Below are 23,578 nucleotides of genomic sequence, written 5' to 3'. Positions count from 1 at the left end.
AAGTCACAACCTTGTATTTGGAAAATAATAATCAAATTTTGAGTTTGGAGGAACAACTTTGAGGTGGGATCACTGTTCGGCTCATTATTATTGAAGCCAATGTTATGTACACAAGTCCATGACTTGAGCACAAGGCAGGAAAGAACCTGGTACAAGGAGGTTTCTGATTCATAAAGTAATTAATGGGTTGAGTAAATTGTACTTAATGGACTGTGGTTGGAAGAGAGATGGTGACATGCCAGGTTGGCAGAAGGTGGTAGAGTGGAGGAAGAACAGTTAAGATAATGCATATTTGCCTCTATATTCTGCCCTCACAGACTCTTTGAACTCTGTCCAGTCATGCATTGCTGAATTTGGTGTGAGCCTTCATATCAGAATTCTCAAGGGGAATTTCTCAATCTCTTATTATATGTTGCTTCCCACTAGCTAAAACTTCTGTGTGCCCTCAATGGAGAATTTCTCCCACAGTTTCATAAGATTGGATCCTAAATTATAATTGTCAGTTTGAATACACTGTGAAGTAGTAACATATCATAGACAGTTACTTGCATTATGCTTTTCTTTACAAAACACTAAACCAGAAGATGAGTAGGGAGGTGGAGGAGGGAGACCTGCGACAAATAATTGTAGATAGTCCAGTTCATCCTTGCCCTACTTCAGGATACCCTATTCCACTCACATCCAACTTTTCTATTTCCACCTTGTAATAATCAGTTGGCAATCCACAATCATTGTTTTCAAAGATGCTTTTCTGCATTGATTTTTAAACAAACAAACGAACAGAATTTTGGTACTGTGGAAAACACTGGGTACTCCAAAATCTTCTAATACCGCTCTTTTGTGAATGAATGATGCTGTTTTGGCTACTTGAGAATCCACACAAACACACCCCTAGTACTTTGGAAATGGAGGGGACAACACCAAATGGCTATCATGGCCATAATGGGCCAAGGAGAAAAAGAGGTGGTGAAATTTCTGAACTAGGGCAAAGATTTATTCTGAATGAGTCATTCATAAAAAGTGTGACGTGGGTGTCCCTGAGATGAACCAGAAACACTAAACCAGAAGATTAGTAGGGAGGTGGAGGAGAGAGACCTGCGACAAATTATTGAAGATACTCCACTTCATCCTTGCCCTACTTAAAGATATTCTATTCCACTCACATCCAACTTTTCTATTTTTCCCTTGTAATAATCTGTTGGCAATCCACAATTATTGTTTTCAAAGATGCTTTTCTACATTTTTTTAAACAAACAAACAAACAACATTTTGGTACTGTGGGAAACACTGGGTCCCCCAAAATCTGCTAATGCCACTATTTTGGCTACTTGAGAATCCACACAAACACACTTCTTGTACTTTGGAAATAGAGGGGACAACACCAAATAGGAATCATGGCCATAATGGGCCAAGGAGAAAAAGAGGTGGTGAAAATTTTGAACTAGGGCAATAATTTATTCTGAATGACTCATTCATAAAAAGTGTGACGTGGTTTCTTCAGCTCACTGAAGAGGATCAAAGCTCTTCAGGTTTTTGTGCAGCTCGCCTTGCATTTCCCACCACTGTGTCACTTGCAGCACAATGGTAGATCCCGGCGTCCCCCATCTCCACCTTGCTGATGGACAGCTCTGTAGACAGGTTGCCTTTGTCAGTGTCCATCTCCAACCGTTCTTTCTTCTCGGTTCTATAGTAACTGTAGATGACTATGGAAGGGGCTGCATCTTGGGTTTGCTTGTACCAGAAGACCAAATCATATGTAGAGAGTCCGTGTTTGCAGGAGATCCGCGCTGTTTCCCCCAAAGAAAATGAGACTTCAGAAAGCTGAGAAGCATCACCACTGACACATTTGCCTGAAAAAGGAAAAACCATCATTGTTCCATAACTTCATGGCTCTTCAACATGCCTCTCAATATGAGATGGTGAGCTTTCCAAGTGGGAAGAGTACTGTTGTGCTGACATCCTGCTTGCAGATTTCCCAGAGACATGTGCTTGGTCCTTCTAAGAACAAGATTCTTGACTAGACAGAATATTGGTTTGACTCCACAAGGTTCGTATGTTCACATTTCCTTGGAATCTTCCATAGATATACACAATGGCCATGATTTTCTTACTGAGTACAGTTAATAGTAATAAGTCAATAACTGTGTTTAATATCAGTTACACACCAAGAGTATAAAATTCTAAAAATCAGTAGCAGTACATTTGATATCACTTAGCGACGACTAGCTAATAAAGGTTCAATTGTGTGAACATTTCAATTCCAGATCCATGCCAGCTTCTATTACTGGTGGTACTGGTAATAATCATTGCCATATGGCTTCTCCCCCTCATAGTAGTAGGAATGGTACTAGCTTATGTTGGTCATTGGACAAATGGAATCCACTGAACGGAGGATAGAGAGAGAGATCCCAGAGGGAATAGCAAAGTAAGCATATTTCTGTGGAGTAGACATTATTAGCTACTTTTCTCCTCTTGTTAAGGGTTAATATTTTCCATAAGCTTTGGAAGCTGCCTTATACTGAATTGGTCCCTTGTTCCATCTAGCTCAGTATTCTCTACACTGACTGGCAGCTGCCCTCCAGAATTTTAAGATGGGGTTTTCTCTAAGCCCTACCTGGAGAACCCAGAGAATGAACCTGGTTTCCTTTGCATACAAAGCTGTACCACTGAGCTCCGTCCCTTCCCCAAATTACTAAGGATTCCCCAACTTACACAGCAGAAATAGCCCAAGGAGTATCCACTGAGCTGGGTGGACTCTTGAGGTCATTCTGAAGAACCCAGATGCTCTCACCAACAGAGATCCCTCCTAGTAAGGTGTGGAAATTCAGAAGAAACTAAGGTCGCCGTCTTCCCCAGTTCAATGAATTAGCAATGTGTGCTTTCTCTTTTCCTTTTTATTTTTGGCTCTCTCCTGCTAGTCAGAAGTAGAATTGTGAAAATCTTAAGTTAACACAGCTAGAATAAACCACACCTGGTGAAGGGTTTTGTGAGGCAAGAATGACTCCTCATTGCTATCTAGTGGAAGAAAACAAAGATAGCAGGGTTGCTTTCAAATTGTGTTTGTGGCTTCTGTCTTGTGGTTTTCTTTTGAGCAGATGGGTTTTTAGTTACATTGGGGTCTCATCTATGGGTGCTATCAGCTTCCCCTTAACAGATCTGACCTTATGCCAAGGGTCTCTCAACACTTTTTGGGGGTACATTTTGGAATCCAAGAAACTGTGGTGGACACCAGAAAGCACTCGTCTCACAGAAGGAAAAATGGATGCTCAGAATACACATGCACCCCATCACAAACCAGGTGAAACATTTACATGAACAAAACACCCTAAACAAAAAAAAAAAAACAACCCCAGGCAACCTTCCCTGAAACATCCCCTATCTATATTTTTTTTAGAAATAAAAAATTCAGAGGATCAGGGGCCCTTGATATCCACCGAGGGAGATTGCCTAATGGCGCCACCTTGGGGATCCCTGAAAGTGATGCTTTTGAATGCAAGTGATGCAATGAGTTTCTAGGAAAACCAGAGAGAGTAGGCACAATCTGTTGGGTGTATTCTACATCAAAGGTGTTGATGTGTTCACAATCTACTCTTGAGGTTTTCTTCTTTAACAGACTTGCAGCAGAGATTCTTTTTTAGTTTAGTATCTTTATTATTTACAAAATTTTACACTCGTCGAATACAAATAAAGTAACATAATCCTTTCCTCTTCCAGCCTTCCAGACCTAATGCTGACTCATGCTCATTTACACACTGACAGTTTTACACTGACCCTTATTGACCACATGTCCTTAATAAAGGCACCTGTTTGCTCCGTAGGTTTTTCTGTTGCTTAGCATCTTGTTCAAGACCATATTCCAACCAAAGTTTGGGCAGGAGCAGCAAAGTTATGATAAAGGAGGTTGCCAGTTAAAGCACAACACAAACCAGAAATTCTTAAATTATTATTATTATTTATTAAATTTGTTTACCACTCCCTACCTGCAGGTCTAACATTGTCCCTAAGGCTTATTCTTCTAAGAAAACCTCCAAGTTTTCTTTTTTCTCATGCTGCTAAGGAAAAAGTCCTTCTAGATTCTACATCCTTAACTACAACTGTTTCAGAATTATGATGTACATTTTTGTTTTCAGATTGTGGGTCTGCTTGCTGCCTAAGGCTCCTTCGGGAACAAGAGTGTGATATAAATCCTAATAGTAGCAGTAGTAATAGTATTACTTAACTACTGTCTACATATTTTGGAAAGTTGTTTCCCCATAAGTTCGCTATCTGTCCAGACAAGTCTTAAGATATCATAACCAGAATAGGCCCGATTGTTCCTGAGATCAAGGAGAAGTTTTTCATCTCTACTTGAATACTATTGGGCATCATTTGGAAGTTATGATGGAGGACTTGCTCTGATACTTGCTAAGAATTGCTCTGATCTGAAAATGTCACAACCCAGTTTTGTATAGAGGTGCTTAAGAATGAGGAAAGTGTATCTGTCTATGTTTACCTGCAAGAGGACAATATTTTGAACCAAGATGGCAGACTACACTTTGTCATTCTCCTGAGATATCACAACGCTCATGTCCATGGGGGAAGAATCTTCTTCAGAAGAGGACCCCCCCCCCCCCACACAAAGTACATGTTGCAGGGGAGCAGGCTGTGTCAATGGAGACTGAGGCAGAGCAGGGGGGTCCTGGTCCTTTTGGGTCATGGTACTCCAATCTCCCCCATGAGACACAGACTCAGAGGCAGATTGGGCGGGGTCTGCTCCATGATGGAAGCAGCTCCACAGATAATCCTCATGTAGGATCTCTAGTGGGGAGGAGAGCCTTGAATCATGCTGCTTCGCATCGTTTACCTATTTGGCTGGCCAGCCCTCTTCAAGAACCCACCCATTTCTCTTTCCAAAAATCTGCATGAGCTCAAACCTTCAGTTCTTTGGCTTGCAACACAGCTCTGGTGAGGAGCTTGTGTAGCAGTCACACTGAGCCACTGCCCCTTGTCTCAATATAGTTCCTGTTCCAAGTCACAACCTTGTATTTGGAAAATAATAAACAAATTTTCAGTTTGGAGGAACAACTTTGAGGTGGGATCACTGTTCGGCTTATTATTATTGAAGCCAATGTTATGTACACAAGTCCATGACTTGACCACAAGGCAGGAAGGAACCAGGTACAAGGAGGTTTCTGATTCATGAAGTAATTAATGGGTTGAGTAAGTTGTACTTAATGGACTGTGGTTGGAAGAGAGATGGTGACATGCCAGGTTGGCAGAAGGTGGTAGAGCGGAGGAAGAACATTTAAGATAATGCATATTTGCCTATATATTCTGCTCTCGCAGACTCTTTGAACTCTGTTCAGTCATGCATTACTGAATTTGGTGTGAGTCTCCATATGAGAATCCTCAAGGGGAATTTCTCAATCTCTTATTATATGCTGCTTCCCACTAGCTAAAACTTCTATGTGCCCTCAATGGAGAATTTCTCCCACACTTTCATAAGATTGGATCCTAAATTATGATTGTCAGTTTGAATACACTGTGAAGTAGTAACATATCATAGACAGTTACTTGAATTATGCTTTTCTTTACAAAACACTAAACCAGAAGATGAGTAGGGAGGTGGAGGAGGGAGACCTGCGACAACTTATTGTAGATAGTCCAGTTCATCCTTGCCCTACTTCAGGATAGCCTATTCCACTCACATCCAACTTTTCTATTTCCACCTTGTAATATTCAGTTGGCAATCCGCAATCATTGTTTTCAAAGATCCTTTTCTACATTGTTTTTTTAAACAAACAAACAAACAAACATAATTTTGGTACTGTGGAAAACACTGGGTACCCCAAAATCTGCTAATACCGCTCTTTTGTGAATGAATGATGCTGTTTTGGCTACATGAGAATCCACACAAACACACCCCTTGTACTTTGGAAATAGAGGGGACAACACCAAATGGCTATGATTGCCATAATGGGCCAAGGAGAAAAAGAGGTGGTGGAATTTCTGAACTAGGGCAAAGATTTATTCTGAATGACTCATTCATAAAAAGTGTGACGTGGGTTCTTCAGCTCAGTGAAGAGGATCAAAGCTCTTCAGGTTTTTGTGCAGCTCGCCTTGCATTTCCCACCACTGTGTCACTTGCAGCACAATGGTAGATCCCGGCGTCCCCCATCTCCACCTTGCTGATGGACAGCTCTGTAGACAGATTCCCTTTGTCAGTGTCCATCTCCAACCGTTCTTTCTTCTCAGTTTTAGAGTAGCTGTAGATGACTAAGGAAGGGGCTGCATCTTGGGTTTGCTTGTACCAGAAGACCCCATTATAAATAGAGACTCCATGTTTGCAGAAGATCCGAGCTGTTTCTCCAGAGGAAAAGGAGACTTCAGAAAGTTGAGAAGCATCACCACTGATATCTCTGCCTGGAAAAAGAAAAATCATCATTGTTCCATACCTTCATGGCTCTTCAACATGCCTCTCAATACCTGATGGTGAGCTTTCCAAGTGGGAAGAGTGCTGTTGTGCTGACATCCTGCTTGAGGACTTCCCAGAGACATCTGCTTGGTCCTTCTAAGAACAAGATTCTTGACTAGACAGAATATTGGTTTGACTCCACAAGGTTCGTATGTTCACATTTCCTTCGAATCTTCCATAGATATACACAATTGCCATGAAGATCTTACTGGGTACATTTAATAGTAATTGTTCAATAACTCTGCCTAATATCAGTTACACACCAAGAGTATCTAATTCTAAAAATCAGTACCTATACATTAGATATCACTCTGTGACAACTGCTAATAAAAGTTCAATTGTGTGTACAATTCCAGATTTGTTCTAGCTTCTATTACTGGTGGAACTGGTAATAATAATTGCCATCTGGCTTCTCCCCCTCATAGTAGTAGGAATTAGCTTATGCAGCTTTACGTGCAGCAATTGCATGTTGATTGCCCTCCTAAAAGACAAAGTCCAGCAACTGGAGGAACGTGTAGCTACGCTCCAAAGAATTAGAGAGCTGGAGCTCTTCTTGGAAGCAACAGAGCACACCGTCTCCATCAAGGAGGAGACAGGGGACTCCCCTGAGAAGGAGGCTAGTTCACCAGCACAGGAGCCCGATATGTGGAGAAACGTGACTCAAAGAAGTAGGAGGCCCAGGGTTCGCTCTGATTGTCTAGAAATACACAATCGCTTTGAGGTCCTCTCCCCTAGCATGGAAGACGAAGAGCAGACTCCATTTGAGGATCTCTCCCTCATTACAGTCGATCACGTATATGAAGATGAGCAGCAAAGTCAGTCCTCAGGGAATGTGCAGGCAACCTTGGAACGGACCGCTCACGGAAGAACCCTGACCAAACCTAAGAGAAGGCGTGTAGTGGTGATAGGGGATTCCTTACTGAGGGGAACAGAAGCAGTGATCTGTGGGCCTGACAAGATGTCTCGGGAAGTGTGCTGTCTCCCCGGGGCTAAGATCCAAGATGTAACTGATCGACTGCAAGGAATCATAAAACCCACTGACAAATACCCCTTCCTCTTGGTTCATGTGGGAACCAATGACACTGCAAGCAATAGCCTCCAGAAGATCAAAAGAGACTACGAGGCTCTGGGCAGGAAATTGAAGCAATTAAATGCACAAATCGTCATCTCATCTGTCCACCCAGTTGAACGACGTGGCCCAGGGAGAGAGAGGAAAATAGTGGAAGTAAACAGCTGGCTTCGCAAATGGTGTAAACAGGAACGGTTTGGATTCTTAGATCACGGACTGCAGTTTCTTGAGGATGGACTTCTGGCAAGCGATGGGCTGCACCTCACAACGGTTGGGAGGAATGTTTTTGCCAAAAAACTAAGAAACCTCATCAGGAGGGCTTTAAACTGACTAATGTGGGGGAGGGAGACAGTGCTCCTGAAGGTAGGAGTCTATTAATTGATGAAGATGATCATCCAAATGTCATAGACCAAATGGAGCAAACAGCAAGCAGACCTAGTGGTGGGAGGAAAAAATCCTTAAATAAGAGACACGGGGGAATGACTAATGGACTTCAATGTCTGTACACTAATGCACAAAGCATGGGAAATAAACAAGATGAGCTTGAGCTCTTGGTACAGCAAACTAAATATGACATAATAGGCATCACTGAAACCTGGTGGGATAAGTCCCATGATTGGAATGTAAAAATGGAGGGATACAATCTCTTTCAGAGAAACAGACCAGACAAGAAAGGAGGAGGAGTGGCGTTATATGTCAGGGATGTGTATACCTGTGAAGAGATCCAAGATTTAGAACCTCAAAGCCAAAGTGAGAGCATTTGGGTCAAAATTAAGGGAGAGAAGAATAATAGTGACCTCATTGTGGGAGTTTACTATAGATCCCCAAGCCAAACGGAGGACATAGATGATGCCTTCCTGGAACAGATGGCCAAGCATGCAAAAGGAAGGGAGATAGTAGTAATGGGGGACTTCAATTACCCAGATATTTGTTGGATGTCAAACTCAGCCAAGAGCATAAGGTCAAACAGATTCCTCACTGGCCTTGCAGACAACTTCATTGTCCAGAAAGTGGGAGAAGCAACAAGAGGAACAGCCATTTTAGATCTGGTCCTAACCAATGTCGATGACCTGGTTAATGGGGTAGAAGTGGATGGATCATTAGGCGCAAGTGATCATGCTCTTCTGAAGTTTACTATACAACGGAAAGGAGCAGCCAAGCATACTAGGACTCAATTTCTTGACTTTAAGAAAGCCGACTTCATAAAACTTAGGGAAGTGCTGGGTGAGATCCCATGGACAGTAATACTAAAAGGAAAGGGAGTTCATGATGGCTGGGAGTTTGTTAAGAGGGAGATAGTAAAAGCACAACTTCAGGCAATACCAATGAGACGGAAACATGGAAGGTGCCTAAAGAAGCCAGGGTGGCTATCTAAAGAACTTTTAACTGAGTTAAGATTAAAAAAGGATGTGTACAAAAAATGGAAAAGGGGCGAAACCACCAAAGAGGAATTCAAACAAATAGCCAGCACGTGTAGACACAAAGTCAGAAAAGCTAAAGCACAGAATGAACTCAGGCTTGCTAGAGAGGTTAAAAGCAACAAAAAAGGCTTCTATGGGTATGTTCGTAGCAAAAGGAAGAACAAAGAAACAGTGGGGTCACTCAGAGGAGAAGATGGTGAAATGCAAACAGGGGACACAGAAAGGGCTGAACTCCTCAATGCCTTCTTTGCCTCAGTCTTCTCCGATAAAGAAAACAATGCCCGACCTGAAGAATTTGGAGGAAATGATTCAGCAGAGGAAACACAGCCCAGAATAACTAAGGAGATAGTACAAGAATACTTGGCTAGTTTAGATGTATTCAAGTCTCCAGGGCCAGATGAACTGCATCCAAGAGTATTAAAAGAACTGGCAGATTTGATCTCAGAACCACTGGCAGTCATCTTTGAGAATTCCTGGAGAACAGGCGAAGTCCCGGCAGACTGGAGGAGGGCAAATGTTGTCCCTATTTTCAAAAAGGGGAAAAGAGAGGACCCAAATAATTACCGCCCAGTCAGTCTAACATCAATACCAGGGAAGATTCTGGAGCAGATCATTAAGCAAACTATCTGTGAGCACCTAGAAAGGAATGCTGTGATCACCAATAGTCAGCATGGATTTCTGAAAAATAAGTCATGTCAGACTAACCTGATCTCATTTTTTGACAGAATTACAAGCCTGGTAGATGAAGGGAACGCAGTGGATGTAGTCTACCTTGATTTCAGCAAGGCATTTGACAAGGTGCCCCATGATATTCTTGTAAAGAAGCTGGTAAAATGCGGTCTTGACTATGCTACCACTCAGTGGATTTGTAACTGGCTGACTGACCGGACCCAAAGGGTGCTCATCAATGGTTCCTCTTCATCCTGGAGAAGAGTGACTAGTGGGGTGCCACAGGGTTCTGTCTTGGGCCCGGTCTTATTCAACATCTTTATCAACGACTTGGATGATGGTCTCAAGGGCATCCTGATCAAATTTGCAGATGACACCAAACTGGGAGGGGTGGCTAACACCCCAGAAGACAGGATCACACTTCAAAACGACCTTGACAGATTAGAGAACTGGGCCAAAACAAACAAGATGAATTTTAACAGGGAGAAATGTAAAGTATTGCACTTGGGCAAAAAAAATGAGAGGCACAAATACAAGATGGGTGACACCTGGCTTGAGAGCAGTACATGTGAAAAGGATCTAGGAGTCTTGGTTGACCACAAACTTAACATGAGCCAACAGTGTGACGCGGCAGCTAAAAAAGCCAATGCAATTCTGGGCTGCATCAATAGGAGTATAGCATCTAGATCAAGGGAAGTTATAGTGCCACTGTATTCTGCTCTGGTCAGACCTCACCTGGAGTACTGTGTCCAGTTCTGGGCACCACAGTTCAAGAAGGACACTGACAAACTAGAACGTGTACAGAGGAGGGCAACCAAAATGGTCAAAGGCCTGGAAACAATGCCTTATGAGGATCGGCTAAGGGAGCTGGGCATGTTTAGCCTGGAGAAGAGGAGGTTAAGGGGTGATATGATAGCCATGTTCAAATATATAAAAGGATGTCACATAGAGGAGGGAGAAAGGTTGTTTTCTGCTGCTCCAGAGAAGCGGACACGGAGCAATGGATACAAACTACAAGAAAGAAGATTCCACCTAAACATTAGGAAGAACTTCCTGACAGTAAGAGCTGTTCGACAGTGGAATTTGCTGCCAAGGAGTGTGGTGGAGTCTCCTTCTTTGGAGGTCTTTAAGCAGAGGCTTGACAACCATATGTCAGGAGTGCTCTGATGGTGTTTCCTGCTTGGCAGGGGGTTGGACTCGATGACCCTTGTGGTCTCTTCCAACTCTATGATTCTATGATTCTATGATTCTATGATTCTATGTTGGACATTGGACAAATGGAATCCACTGAATGGAGGGTAGACAGAGAGATCCCAGAGGGAACAGCAAAGTAAGTATATTTCTGTGGAGTAGACATTATTAGCTACTTTTCGCCTCTTGTTAAGAGTTAATATTTTCTGTAAGCTTTGGAAGCTGCCGTATACTGAATTGGTCCCTTGTTCCATGTAGCTCAGTATTGTCTACACTGACTGGCACCATCCTCCAGAATTTTCAGACAGGGGATTTCTCTAAGCCCTACCTGGAGAACCCAGAGAATGAACCTGGTGTCCTTTGCATACAAAGCTGTACCACTAAGCTCCGTCCCTTCCCCAAATTACTAAGGATTCCCCAACTTACACAGCAGAAATAGCCCAAGGAGAGTCCACTGAGCTGGGTGGACTCTTGAGGTCATTCTGAAGAACGCAGATGCTCTCACAAATGCGGATCCCTCCTAGTAAGGTGTGGAAATTCAGAAGAAACTAAGGTCGCCGTCTTCCCCAGTTCAATGAATTATCAATGTGCGCTTTCTCTTTTCCTATTTTTTCCGCTCTCTCCTGCTAACCAGAAGTAGAATTGTGAAAATCTTAAGTTAACACAGCTAATGAAGGGTTTTGTGAGGCAAGAATGACTCCTTATTGCTATCTAGTGGAAGAAAACAAAGATAGCAGGGCTGCTTACAAATTGTGTTTGTGGCTTCCGGCTTGTGGTTTTCTTTTGAGCAGATGGATTTTTAGTTACACTGGGGTCACATCTGCAGGTGCTGTCAGCTCCCCTTAACAGATCTGACCTCATGCCAAGGGTCTCCCAACACTTTTGGGGGGTACATTCTGGAATCCAAGAAACTGCTCTCAAAGAATCTTTTGACTCTGTTCGGTAGCACATTACTGAATTTGGTCCCCCAGAGGCTGATTAACAGATACACTTTATTATCATGTACAGCTGTGTGGGGCTATAATGACTTGTAGTCCAAAAGATCTTGTGGGCATCTGGTTGTTCCACTATTAATGTAGGGGTAGTCAATGCGGTGCTCTTCAGATGTTTGTGGAAAGATTTCTCTTCATCCCTTACCATTCCCCATGTTGAATGGGGCTGGTTATTTACAACTTCTGAAGGGCACAGCATTCCCTATCCTTGCCATAATGGGACAATTAGAAGAGAACAAGGTGACATTTCTGACCTAGGACAGTGATTCCTTCTTAATGACTCATTTATGTACAGTGGGATGTGCATGTGGCTGTCCAAGAAGTGAACCTTCAGCGCAGTGCAGAACAAAGTTCTTCAGGTTTTCGTGCAGCTCGCCTTGCATTTCCCACCACTGTGTCACTTGCAGCACAATAGTAGATCCCGGTGTCCCCCATCTCCACCTTACTGATGAAAAGCTCTGTAGACAGGTTGCCTTTGTCAGTGTCCATCTCCAACCGTTCTTTCTTCTCAGTTTTAGAGTAACTGTGGATGACTGAGTAAGGGGCCGTATCTCGGGTTTGCTTGTACCAGAAGACCACAGTGTATGAAGAGAGTCCATGTTTGCAGGAGATCTGAGCTGTTTCTCCTGAGGAAAAGTAGACTTCAGAAAGCTGAGAAGCATCACCACTGATATCTCCACCTGTGGGGGGAATTATTGTTATTCCATGACTTCTCATGCTGAGTTTCCCTGACTGTTTATCAGGCGTTGCTTGTGAACCCGTCTCTCTCCATCTGACTGTCTTTCTGCCTCTTACTTCAACATCATTAATTTGGTCATCTCATTCATCCACCCATCGCTCCATCTATCATTCTCAAGGGTCTCTCCCTGCTTCGGACATTTCCTTTCAACATATTATAGTCAAGCAATGGATCTTGCTAGCCTTGTGATGACTGCCAACTTGAACAGCCTTAAAATATGATGAAGCAAATTGACAAAGGGTAAGCTTATCAACAGCTAATACTATTAATTTTTCTTGTTTACTTGATTTATTTGATAAGCCACCCCGCCTCCCAAACAATCCACAGCAACTGCTACCCATGCTGTCTATATGGTCTCTAGCATACACCAAGCAAACATCGTTTTCTTGGAATTGCAAGTGTGGAGAGCCCTGTGGCACTCAAGTCCTGTTTGTTGACATCCCATAGACACCTGGCTGGTCACTGTGAGAACCAAATCCTGGACTAGAGGCTTTTGGTCTGACTCAGTAGAGCTCTTAGGGTCACATTGTCTTGAAATCTCCCATAAATATGCACCATTTTGACCTTTCTGATTGCAGTTAATAGTCCTTCGTCACTAACAGTATCTGATAACATATTATTATTATTATTATTATTATTATTATTATTATTATTATTTTAAAAAGAACAATAGCTATACATCTAATAAGGGTTTCGTTGTGTGTCTCATTCCAGCCCTACATCTCTTTCTATTATTGGTGGTTGTGTTCATAATATTGAAATTGTAACTTGTCTCCTCCTCCTCCTAGGAGTCATAGAGGCATTATGCCTAGATTCTACTCTTCAGTGGATCAATGGAATCAACTGAAGTGAAGCTAGAGAAAGATCCCAGAGTGGATGTAGGTGAGTGTAGAGGAGACATTTCTACCTATTTTCTATTATCAACATTTTCTCTAAGCATAGGAGCTGCCTTATACAGAGTCAGGCCACTGTCCCATCTAGCTGTATTGTCTACACTGACAGCTGTTCTCCAGGATTTCCCAAACAGGGCTGATGTCAAGGTCCTACCTGAAACTGGGGTCTTCTGCATGCAAAGGAGACCATCTGCCTCTGGGCTATGGCCCTCTCCCAAATTTCTAAGGATTCCCCAACTTACACAGCCAAAATAGCCCCAAAAGAATCCTCCACAGAGCTAGCTGGACTCCTGAGGACATCCTGAAGGACATGGATGTTCTCGCCATCAAGGATTCCTTCTGGTCCACTCTGGAAATTCAGCGGAGAAACTAAGGTTGTCTTCTCCAACTCAACGAATTCTCTATGTGTGCTTTCTCTTCTCCTTTTCTCAGCTCTCCTCTGACAGTCAGAAGGAGAATCGTGGTTCTAACAGGGTTAGAGTTAAACCTCAGAAGATGAAGAGCCTTCTGTATTTAGTGAAAGGAGAATTTCCCATTGCCGCCTGGCGGAAGAAAGCAGGTATGGCGTCAGTGGAAAGCCAAGACTTTGGAGTGGTTAAAAGTTGCGTCTGTGGCTTCAAACTTGTGGTTTTCTTTAGAGCAGATGGATTTTTAGTTACAGTGGGTTCAGTTCTGCAGGTGCTGTGACTCTATTCATGGCTATGACCTAATGGTTAGAGTCTCTGACATTTTGGGGGGTACACTGAGAAATATAAGGACCTGTTTCAGATATCACAAAGCACGCTTGTTGGATAAGAGAAAGCAGAGATGCTCAGAGCATGCACACACACACACACACACACACACACACACACCAGACAAACATCATGCACATATCTGCAAACAAATAAGCAAATAAGAAAAAGCAAGCACACACAGATACACAAACATACATATGCATGTGTTTATATACCTGAAGGAGTGTCTCCACCCCCATCGTTCTGCCCAGACACTGAGGTCCAGCTCTGAGGGCCTTTTGGTGGTTCCCTCACTGCGAGAAGTGAGGTTACAAGGAACCAGGCAGATGGCCTTCTCAGTAGTGGCCCCCTCCCTGTGGAACGCCCTCCCATTATGTAAAGGGAACAAACAACTATCTGGCTTTTAGAAGACATCTGAAGGCAGCCCTGTTTAGGGACGTTTTTAATGTTTGATGTTTTATTTTGTTTTTAGTGTTCTGTTGAAAGCCTCCCAGAGTGGCTGGGGAAACCCGCCAGATGGGTGGAGAATGAATGAATGAATGAATAAATAAATAAATAAACAAATAAATAATTATTATTATTATTATTATTATTATTATTATCCCAACCACAGAAAACCAGTGGCTTATGATTAGTTATAGTTTTGGAGGGCTGGTGTCTTCACACCCCGCTCATGGGATTCCTGTAAGCATCCGATCAGCCAAGTTGTGATTGTAGGTGTTTAGCATTTCCGCTAGAAGAACCTTAGATCTAATCCAGGCTGGGATTCTTATATGTTTGTAAGCTGATGTAAAAGAAGAAGAACCAGACCTATGAGAATCTGTAGGAACTTCCTGCAACTGGACTGATGCCACCACCTGGTGGGGGGAAAGGCACACTGCAGGCTAGATAAGATGCAGATCCTTAATTGTTTCATCAAAATACTGTAGTCAGACAATTGCTGATTGGCTGGTTAGTTGCTTTACGGCAGGCTTCTCCAACCTGGTGCCCTCCTGCTGTTTCAAACTACAATTCCCATCAGCCTGAACCACCACATCTTCTGGCTGGAGCTGATGGGAGCTGTAGTCCAAGAAAATGCCAGGTTGGAGAACTCTGACTTAAAATAATCAAGGACAGTCCTGGTGTGTGAGCAGAACACATAGCTTAAGTGTTATTCTCCCCGCTAAAAAATAAAGAAACCACGAGTGGTAGTAGAGCTTCAACACAATTTAAACAAGTTGGAACATTCAGAAAAAAGCTGCTGGATAGCTAGGGGAAGATTCAGACATATGTACCCCACTCCCAAAATGTATAAAACTCAAGTGTGTGTTGGAAATGCAAAATGACAGAAGGAACATTTCTTCACATGTGGTGGACTTGCAAAAAAGCTAAGGGATACTGGGAAATGATATATAATGAGATGGAAAAGATGTTTAAGTTGATGGTTACCAAGAAACCCGAAGCTTTTCTTTCAGGAATTGTAGATAATGTTGTTCCAAAAGAGCTGCTTAACTTATTTATGTACATAATGAAAGCAGCACGAGTATTGTATGCCAAAATATGGAAAGAATGAGACTTCAAACAAAGGATGATTGGCTTTTGGAAATGATGGAAGACCCGGAACTAGCAAAATTAACAGTGAAAATTAGAGACCAAAATGACAAATAATAAGAATAAAAATCCCTGAGTACTGGATACTTTTTATTGAGTATTTAAAGAACTACTATAGCGAGATGAAAACGTGAGCAGGATTTGAAATATGAGCAATTGCATGAATTATTAAGAAAAATGGGTTAAATTGAGTGTATTGAACAGTATAGGCGTAATATGTAGCATTTAAAGGTAAATATGGAAACGATGGAAGGGGAGGATAGGAAGTCAATTGATAAAGTAACTTATGGTTTATGTTAAGATTTGTAAAGTTTTTCTTTCTTTGTGAAAAATTCAGAAATAAGATGGAAAAAAAGAAAGAAAGGAATCCAAGGATTGAACCTGGAATGTTATTCATGCTCTACCAGCAAGCAACATCCAGTCATTCTAGCACTGCAAGTAAGTTCAGCATCAAATCTCCATATTTCAGATTGGTTGAAGTTAAATGAATGGCGGTGGCCTCAGCTCCTTGAGTTTCGATGGAATTTGATTTCCCAGCTCATAAAGAATACACATTGTAAACCCCATTGCTATACCTGCTTCTTTTGCATGTTCTCTGTTGACTTATCTCCCATGCCTCCTGCTGCCTGCCTTAGCTCCTCCTCTGCTCAGACACTGAGAAGAGTTTTTGCACAGAGATAGTCCCTCCCTGACACACTGTGTCACTCAGAGCACAGTAGTAGACAGCAGCATCTGCCAGCTTCACCTGATGGAGAACAAGTGTGCTGGATTTCTTGTCCTGTCCAACATTCACTGTGCTCTTTGGATCAGCCCCTTCACCAGGATGCCCTGGGATTGCACCAGCAATATACTGAAGCCCTTCTCCTGGGAACTGCCGGTACCACTGGATCACATTGCTTGATTCAGAAGAGAGGCTGCAGCTCAGGGTGTGTGGTTGTCCTTCAAATGCTGTAGCAGATCCTGGCTGGTTGACTTCTTGAGCCCATCCAGGGTTATCTGCAACAAAATTTACAAAGAGCAATTGAGAAGTTTCAGATCTGGTATAGATAAAGGGACAGAGATCATGACCCCCAAGGATTCATGGGTCAAAACTGTAATGTAACCTAGCTCAGGGTATTTCTGGGTGATCCTAGGAAGAAGTAGAAGCTACTTGCCTTTTAAAGAAATGGAAAAGTTAGATATATGAAGAATGCTGGTGAGAAATGTCATAAACACTGTTGCTATGTTTATTTATTTAATAAATGACACACACACATACACACACACACACACACACACACAAACAGGTATTCCAGGTAAATGTGCACAAGATTTGCCACTTGGATCCCCGAATACTCTCCTCCCTTTCATGTCTCTTTCCCCTTTGAATGTTTTTGCTCTGCTTCTCCATTGTTCTACCTCACTGTGTCCCTCACGGCACAGAAATAGACAGCAGAGTCATTCAGCTGGCTGTCAGGCTTCTCCATGTTGAAGGTCCCCTCGTCTTTCTTGTCTGTCTTCTGCACGGCTTTGAAGCCAAGAAGAGCCCCATCAGCTCGTGGGTCATAGCTACTCAGGAAAAGCTTGGGAGGTTGGCCTGGATGCTGAATGTACCAGAATAGAGCATAGACAGTCCCTTTGTAGGAACAGTTGAGCGAGATAACCTCTCCTTGGGCGACATGCACGGTGCCTTCTGTTTGGTCCACTGACTGACCCACACTCCCTTCTGCAGAAAAGATTATGCCATAAGAGATTATGTTAGATGGGCAGGAGGACCAACCGATACATCAGTGGAGAAATCAAGACCAGCTCTGTGGTGCTTGGCAACTTGGGGCTATCTGGAATAGGGTGGGAGTTTTCTAAATCTTCTTCTACATTCTTGGTTCATTATAATTGTGTTAGTTTTGGTTCCTTATCAACAGGACTCTCTTTTTTTAACATTTTGGCTTGTTTCCTAATTTGGAGGTATAAGCTATCTCTAAACATGTGCAGGAGTTTTGTATGAAAGAGTGCCACACTTGTTGATTTGCACAGCTCGCCTATTGTGTACACTCATTCAACGTTGCATCTGAACAACTGCACAGCTCGGGTATTGCTTCACACTCATTGAAAGTAATGTGTTATCTCCCTGCCCACTTCTACCTCTGTTCCTTCTCCACCTGCACAGGTAACATAACACAGGAACATACTAACCTGCCTTACACAAAGCCAAACCATTTCTGACTCACACACATGTTACATTCAACCCACCAATGGGCTGTGTCATGAGTAAAAGTGTCACACTAAACACTGCATGCTTCTTTCAAGGTGCAAATGTTAACCCACTGAACCATAGCTGTCAACTTTTCCCTTTTCTTGCGAGGAATCCTATTTGGAATGAGGGAATGTTCCTTTAAAAAAGGGAAACGTTGACAGCTATGCACTGAATTAATGAGCTTTAGCCTGCCAAGATAGCCGTGCTAATATGGTATTTAGAAAATGAGCAAAAGTCAAAAACTCTATACTTACTTAAAGTCACAGCCAAGAAGATAATACATGTTGACATGGCAATCATGGTGATCCAATTTAATAGAAGCTGGCCTGGCTGATGATTTATCCTCAGCAGTAAATCAAGTCTATCAGTAAGTTACATTGACTTAATGTTCTGCAGCACAGAGTGCTAAAATTTGCCTTCCAGGAGGCTGGCTTCCTCTCTCTGGCTTAACCACTAATGGTTTCCTCCTCTCAAGAAATGACTAGTCTGCCACTTCTGCAGGTGATATGAATTCCCTCCCCCTCAAAGCTTAGACTAGAACCACAGCTTTCTTCTTTGTCAGCTGTGATGTGTTTTGTGGATGAAAAGGGGAGAGAGGTGGTGAGTGAATCTGGGGAGTCACGGCAACGCCCCCTTGTGGGTCCAGGCATGAACTGAAAACTGGAATATTGTGCATTTTGGAAAACTTTATTGGGGTTGAACAAGTTGCAGCTGTTTCAGAACAGAGGGTGTCTTCATCGCTTCCAGCCTTGTGATCATGTGCTGTTTCCAAACCTTCCTTTCCAATTTACTTTTTAGAGGGCTGGCAGCTAAAATTCTATGATGTTCTGCTCCATCCATTGTATTGGATATTCAAAACTCTGTGCAGAAGATGTCTGCTTGGTGCTGGGTGAATTTGACCATTGCAATTTGCCTCCGATCCTTGTTGTTACACGGCTAAATTCAGTTCTCAACATTTCCACATCCCTTTCTGAATTTATTATTTATAAAAGAAGACTTCTCAGAAATAGAGCACTTCACCCTAATATATTGTATTTTTAATCCTATTTTTTACTATGCATTTTTATATACACTTTACCCTGCTATATCAATGTCTCCACATATTACTTGGTTGGAGAACTTCATTGCATTGGGGGGGGGGGGAATCACTTAAAGTGTGCATTTCAAAGTATGATTCTGTTTCTGTTTCATATTCTTTCAGAAAGGGCAAATTGTTAAAATGCCCCTTTATTAAAATGAAAAGGGGGGTCAAACCATTGTAAGAGGTGTTGAAATTTTGGGAGTTTGGATAGTTACAATGGAATGGTCTCATGGGTGGGGTGCACATTTTTAGCTTTTATTTATTTATTATTATTACTTTGTTCAAGAAAAAAGGGGGGAAATCCCTTTTAAATACTAACAAAACTGCACTTCTCTGACACCTGTAATTCTGTGTCATTCATTGAATTCTGGCTGCTTTTGTCCATTAGACTTAGAGAATGTGCAAATCTCCAGCTTTGAAGCGAATAGGGGAGACCTGAGGGAAATAAGGAATGGCCAAGCTAAGCCCTCAGTATTCGGTGGGGGGGGGGGAATCCTAGGCATCTTAACCAGATCCTATGCATGTCTGATATCAACAGTTCTAATGCCTGCCCTCTTAGCCAGACAGATCTTAAAGGTAAAGGTAAAGGGACCCCTGACCATTAGGTCCAGTCGTGGCCGACTCTGGGGTTGCGGCGCTCATCTCGCTTTACTGGCCAAGGGAGCCAGCGTACATGGCCAGCATGACTAAGCCACTTCTGGTGAACCAGAGCAGCGCACACAGATCTTACATCCAGCTTCTGTGTTCTGTTCTGCCTTTCTGCTTTGCAAGTTTTTGCTCTGCTTCTCTATTGGCCAGCCTCACTGTGTCACTCACGGCACAGAAATAGGCAGCAGAGTCATTCAGTTGGATGGCTGCTTTCTCCAGATTGAAGGTCTTCTTGTTATTTTCATGGGTGGCACTGAAACCTCGAAGATGCCCCTCATCAGAGAATTCTTTTGAAAACTCTCTCATGAATAGCTTGGGAGCTTGGCCAGGATGCTGAATGTACCAGAATGGGTAGTTAATTGTGGAAGATGACTGATAGGAGCATTTGAGAGAGAGTTTGGATCCTTGTTGGATGATCACAAGACCTTCACTTTGTTCCACTGTCTGCCCAACACTTCCTTCTGCAGAGAAGATAATAGCACAAGAGGAGATGTTAAATGGACAGGTGGACCAATGAACACATCCAAACCAGCTTTGTGGTGCCTTTGGGATTTGACTGTTTTTTTATAAGTTTCTGTCTTTTGCTTTACTTCATTATAGTCCTGTAAACATGTGCAACATTATTTCTAACGTCTTTCATTTGGGAACTTCAGCTCAATAACTGACTGCCTAGTTTGCAAAAGCATCAACACTAACAAACTATGGAATGCATGGCAGTTCCATGCGATCTTCTGCATATTTCAAGATGCAAACATTAAGCAGGTGAACAGATGAGTTTGGTGCCAGTTTTGGAGAGCCACTGACAGCCTGTGTTGACCGTCCCGGGTTAGATGGATTCCAATGGGCTGAATTGGTATAAGGAAGCTTTCTATGATTTATAGAAAATGAGCAAATGTCCAATGAAGGGAGATATTTTAGAAAATGCTACTCACTTAAAATTGCAGCCAAGAGCATAACACATGCTGACATGGAGATCATGGTGAGGAATCTGTTGACATCCAGATCCAATTCAGGCAAAGATTCTTTCACTTAAAATGGATCCTCAGCACTAAGCCGATGCAGTCAGTACATTATGAAGACTTGGTGTTCTCTCAAAGTTGCCTTAGAGGAGGCTGGCTTCCTCTTTCTGACTTAACCACAGGTGGTTTCCTCTTTTGTGTAGTTGACTCTGCTTTCCCTTCAAAGGTGAAAATGAAGCCACATTTTAGTCCGCTGCAACCTATTTTGTGGGCATCCCCTGAGCTGAACAAAAAGTGGGGAGAGGCAGAGAGCCAAACTGTGGGTAACTGTGCCCCCTTGTGGATATAGGCAGCCCTGTTTAGGGAAGTTTTTAATGTTTATTGTGTTTTTAATATCCCGCTGGAAGCCACCCAGAGTGGCTGAGGAGGCCTGGCCAGATGGGTGGGGTATAAGTAATAAGTTGTTGTTGTTGTTGTTGTTCAGGTGAAAAAAGTAAATCTATGTAACCCGAACCTATGCATGTCTTAGGCCAGGGGTCAGCAAACTTTTTCAGCAGGGGGCCGGTCCACTGTCCCTCAGACCTTGTGGGGGGTCGGCCGATATTTTTTTTGGGGGGGGGGGGGGATTGAATGAATTCCTATGCCCCACAAATAACCCAGAGATGCATTTTAAATAAAAGGACACATTCTACTCATGTAAAAACACACTGATTCCTGGACCGTCCATGGGAAGGATATAAAAGGCAATTGGGCCGGATCCAGCCCCCGGGCCTTAGTTTGCCTACCCATGTCTTAGGCCATCAGATCCAATGTAAGTAGCCCAGAGCCGGTGGGGGGGGGGGGGGAGAGAGAATTGAGAATGATACTTTTTCCTTCGGTGATAAGCACAGTGTCTTCTGTCTGTTTCACTGACTGTCCAACTCTGGCACCAGAGATTATGATAGATGGGGAGAAGGAATATTTCTTTTTTTGTGGAGCTCTTATAATTTTCCCTCTTCCCCTTTCCTTCCTTATAGCCTTCTAAGCATGTGCACTTTTAAGTTCAAATCTTTTGTTTTGTGGAAAGGCTTATTTCTACATTCTACAACACTGGCACAAGCTGTCTCTGCACATCACCAAGTGTTTTGCGTGGTGGAAAAGAACACTTCTCGAATTGCACAGTTCAGCTGTTGTTTTACACTCACTGAACACTACATGAGCACAGTTGTTGAGTTGTGCAGCTCAGATGTTCTGTACACATAGTGTAAACACATTGAAGTTTACACCAAAGCAACTTCATAAGTTTGTAGCTTCTGTGAAATCTAACCTATGTTGATTTCACCATTAATGCACACTAGAAACCCCACTTGCACCCTGCACTCTTGTATGTTCTCTATTGTCTTATCTCCCATAACTCCTCCTGCCTGCCTGCCTTAGCTCCTCCTCTGCTCAGACACTGAGAAGAGTTTTTGCACAGGGATAGTCCCTCCCTGACACACTGTGTCACTCAGAGCACAGTAGTAGACAGCAGCATCTGCCAACTTCACCTGATGGAGAGAAAGTGTGTTGGATTTCTTGTCCTGTCCAACATTCACTGTGCTCCTTGGATCAGCCCCTTCACCAGGAATCCCTGGATATCCACCAGCAATATACCAAAGTCCTTCTCCTGGGAACTGCCGGTACCACTGGATCATATCACTTGATGCAGAAGAGAGGCTGCAGCTGAGGTTGTATGGTTTTCTGTCAAGTGCTATAGCCGATCCTGGCTGGATGACCTCTTGAGCCCATGTAGGGTTACCTGCAACGAAATTCACAAAGAGCCATTTAGAAAATCCATACACATGAAATTTGACAGCTCTGGTATAGGGATGAGTTCATGATCAATGAAAGATCAAGCCTTAAATTTTATCTTGCCTGCCTCCAGATAACGACATTTCTGGGTGATTCTGGCAGAAGGAATTAGAAGCTGCCTAGCTGTTTATGGCAGCACTAGCGACTGCCATAAATCCTGTCCCATAAGCCTAATTTGAAACCACATGAAGAATTTTGTGCACCAATTGGGGGGGGATCTATTTTGGCTGGAGCAGAGAAGCAGTGCTCCACAGCAGACAGTCCTAAGGTCTTAGCTGGCTTTGAGATTCCATGATGTTTACCAGGATTCCTCTTCGGTAGATCTCTGTCTGATCACTGAGGTTGTTGACCACTGTCAGTGGTCCCTACTGGCTCAGATGCACAACAAAGATCCACCAGGAGCTGTATATTCAGTATTATGGGTCCAATTTTAAAGAACTGTCTTCCAGCTGAGGTCAGACAGGACCCATCCCTGTGGAACTTTGGGTGCCTAATGAAGATTTCACTTATTTTCCAGCTAGTGTTTTAATTGAAATCAGTTTTCCGGAACTTTTTCTGTATCATATTTCTTGTCCACCTAGAAATGATCATAGTTAAGAGGTATATAAAACGTTTGAATAAAAATAAAATAATAAAAATTATTTCATGAGGAAAAAGAAAGAAGGGTTGACAGCAATTTTTTTATCATGTTATCCAGCTCTGAAACACACACTCACACCCTGCAACATGCCTACTTCTATGTCTTTCATTAAATTCAGAATGATTTTGTCAATTAGACTTTGAGCATGTGCAGATCTTGAGCAAGGGAGAGTGAGCAAAACATCAAATGCCCATGTTGGGTCCCTTGATTTTCAAGAACTAATTGGGGGGGGGGGATATAAATATAAACACATCTTTTGCCATCAGATCTAATGCAAGTTCTCCAGTGCTACAGAGGTCTTCCAAGGATATGAGCACAGAATTGCAGCTTGGATCCCTGGATTTCCTTTGAATGCTCCTGTGTTTTCCCCCTTTGCATGTTTTTGTTCTGCTTCTCTACTGGCCAGCCTCACTGTGTCAGTCACGGCACAGA

General features: G+C 42.8%; 1 gene segment (V, D, J or C); it reads right to left on the bottom strand.

Moving 5' to 3' along the window:
* LOC310663040 (T cell receptor alpha chain MC.7.G5-like) overlaps positions 1-18,492 on the bottom strand; it is a 106,902-nt gene extending 88,410 nt beyond the window's left edge. The window contains exons 1-2 of the C gene segment in view: positions 18,243-18,492; positions 17,154-17,460 (exon numbers count right to left, since the gene is read on the bottom strand).
* Positions 18,493-23,578: the final 5,086 nt, after the last annotated feature.

Source organism: Podarcis tiliguerta, assembly GCF_965153285.1.
Source record: "Podarcis tiliguerta genome assembly, chromosome: 13".
Lineage (NCBI taxonomy): Eukaryota > Metazoa > Chordata > Lepidosauria > Squamata > Lacertidae > Podarcis > Podarcis tiliguerta.
Note: the sequence above shows the minus strand (reverse complement) of the source record. Positions and strands in the feature narration are given on the sequence as shown.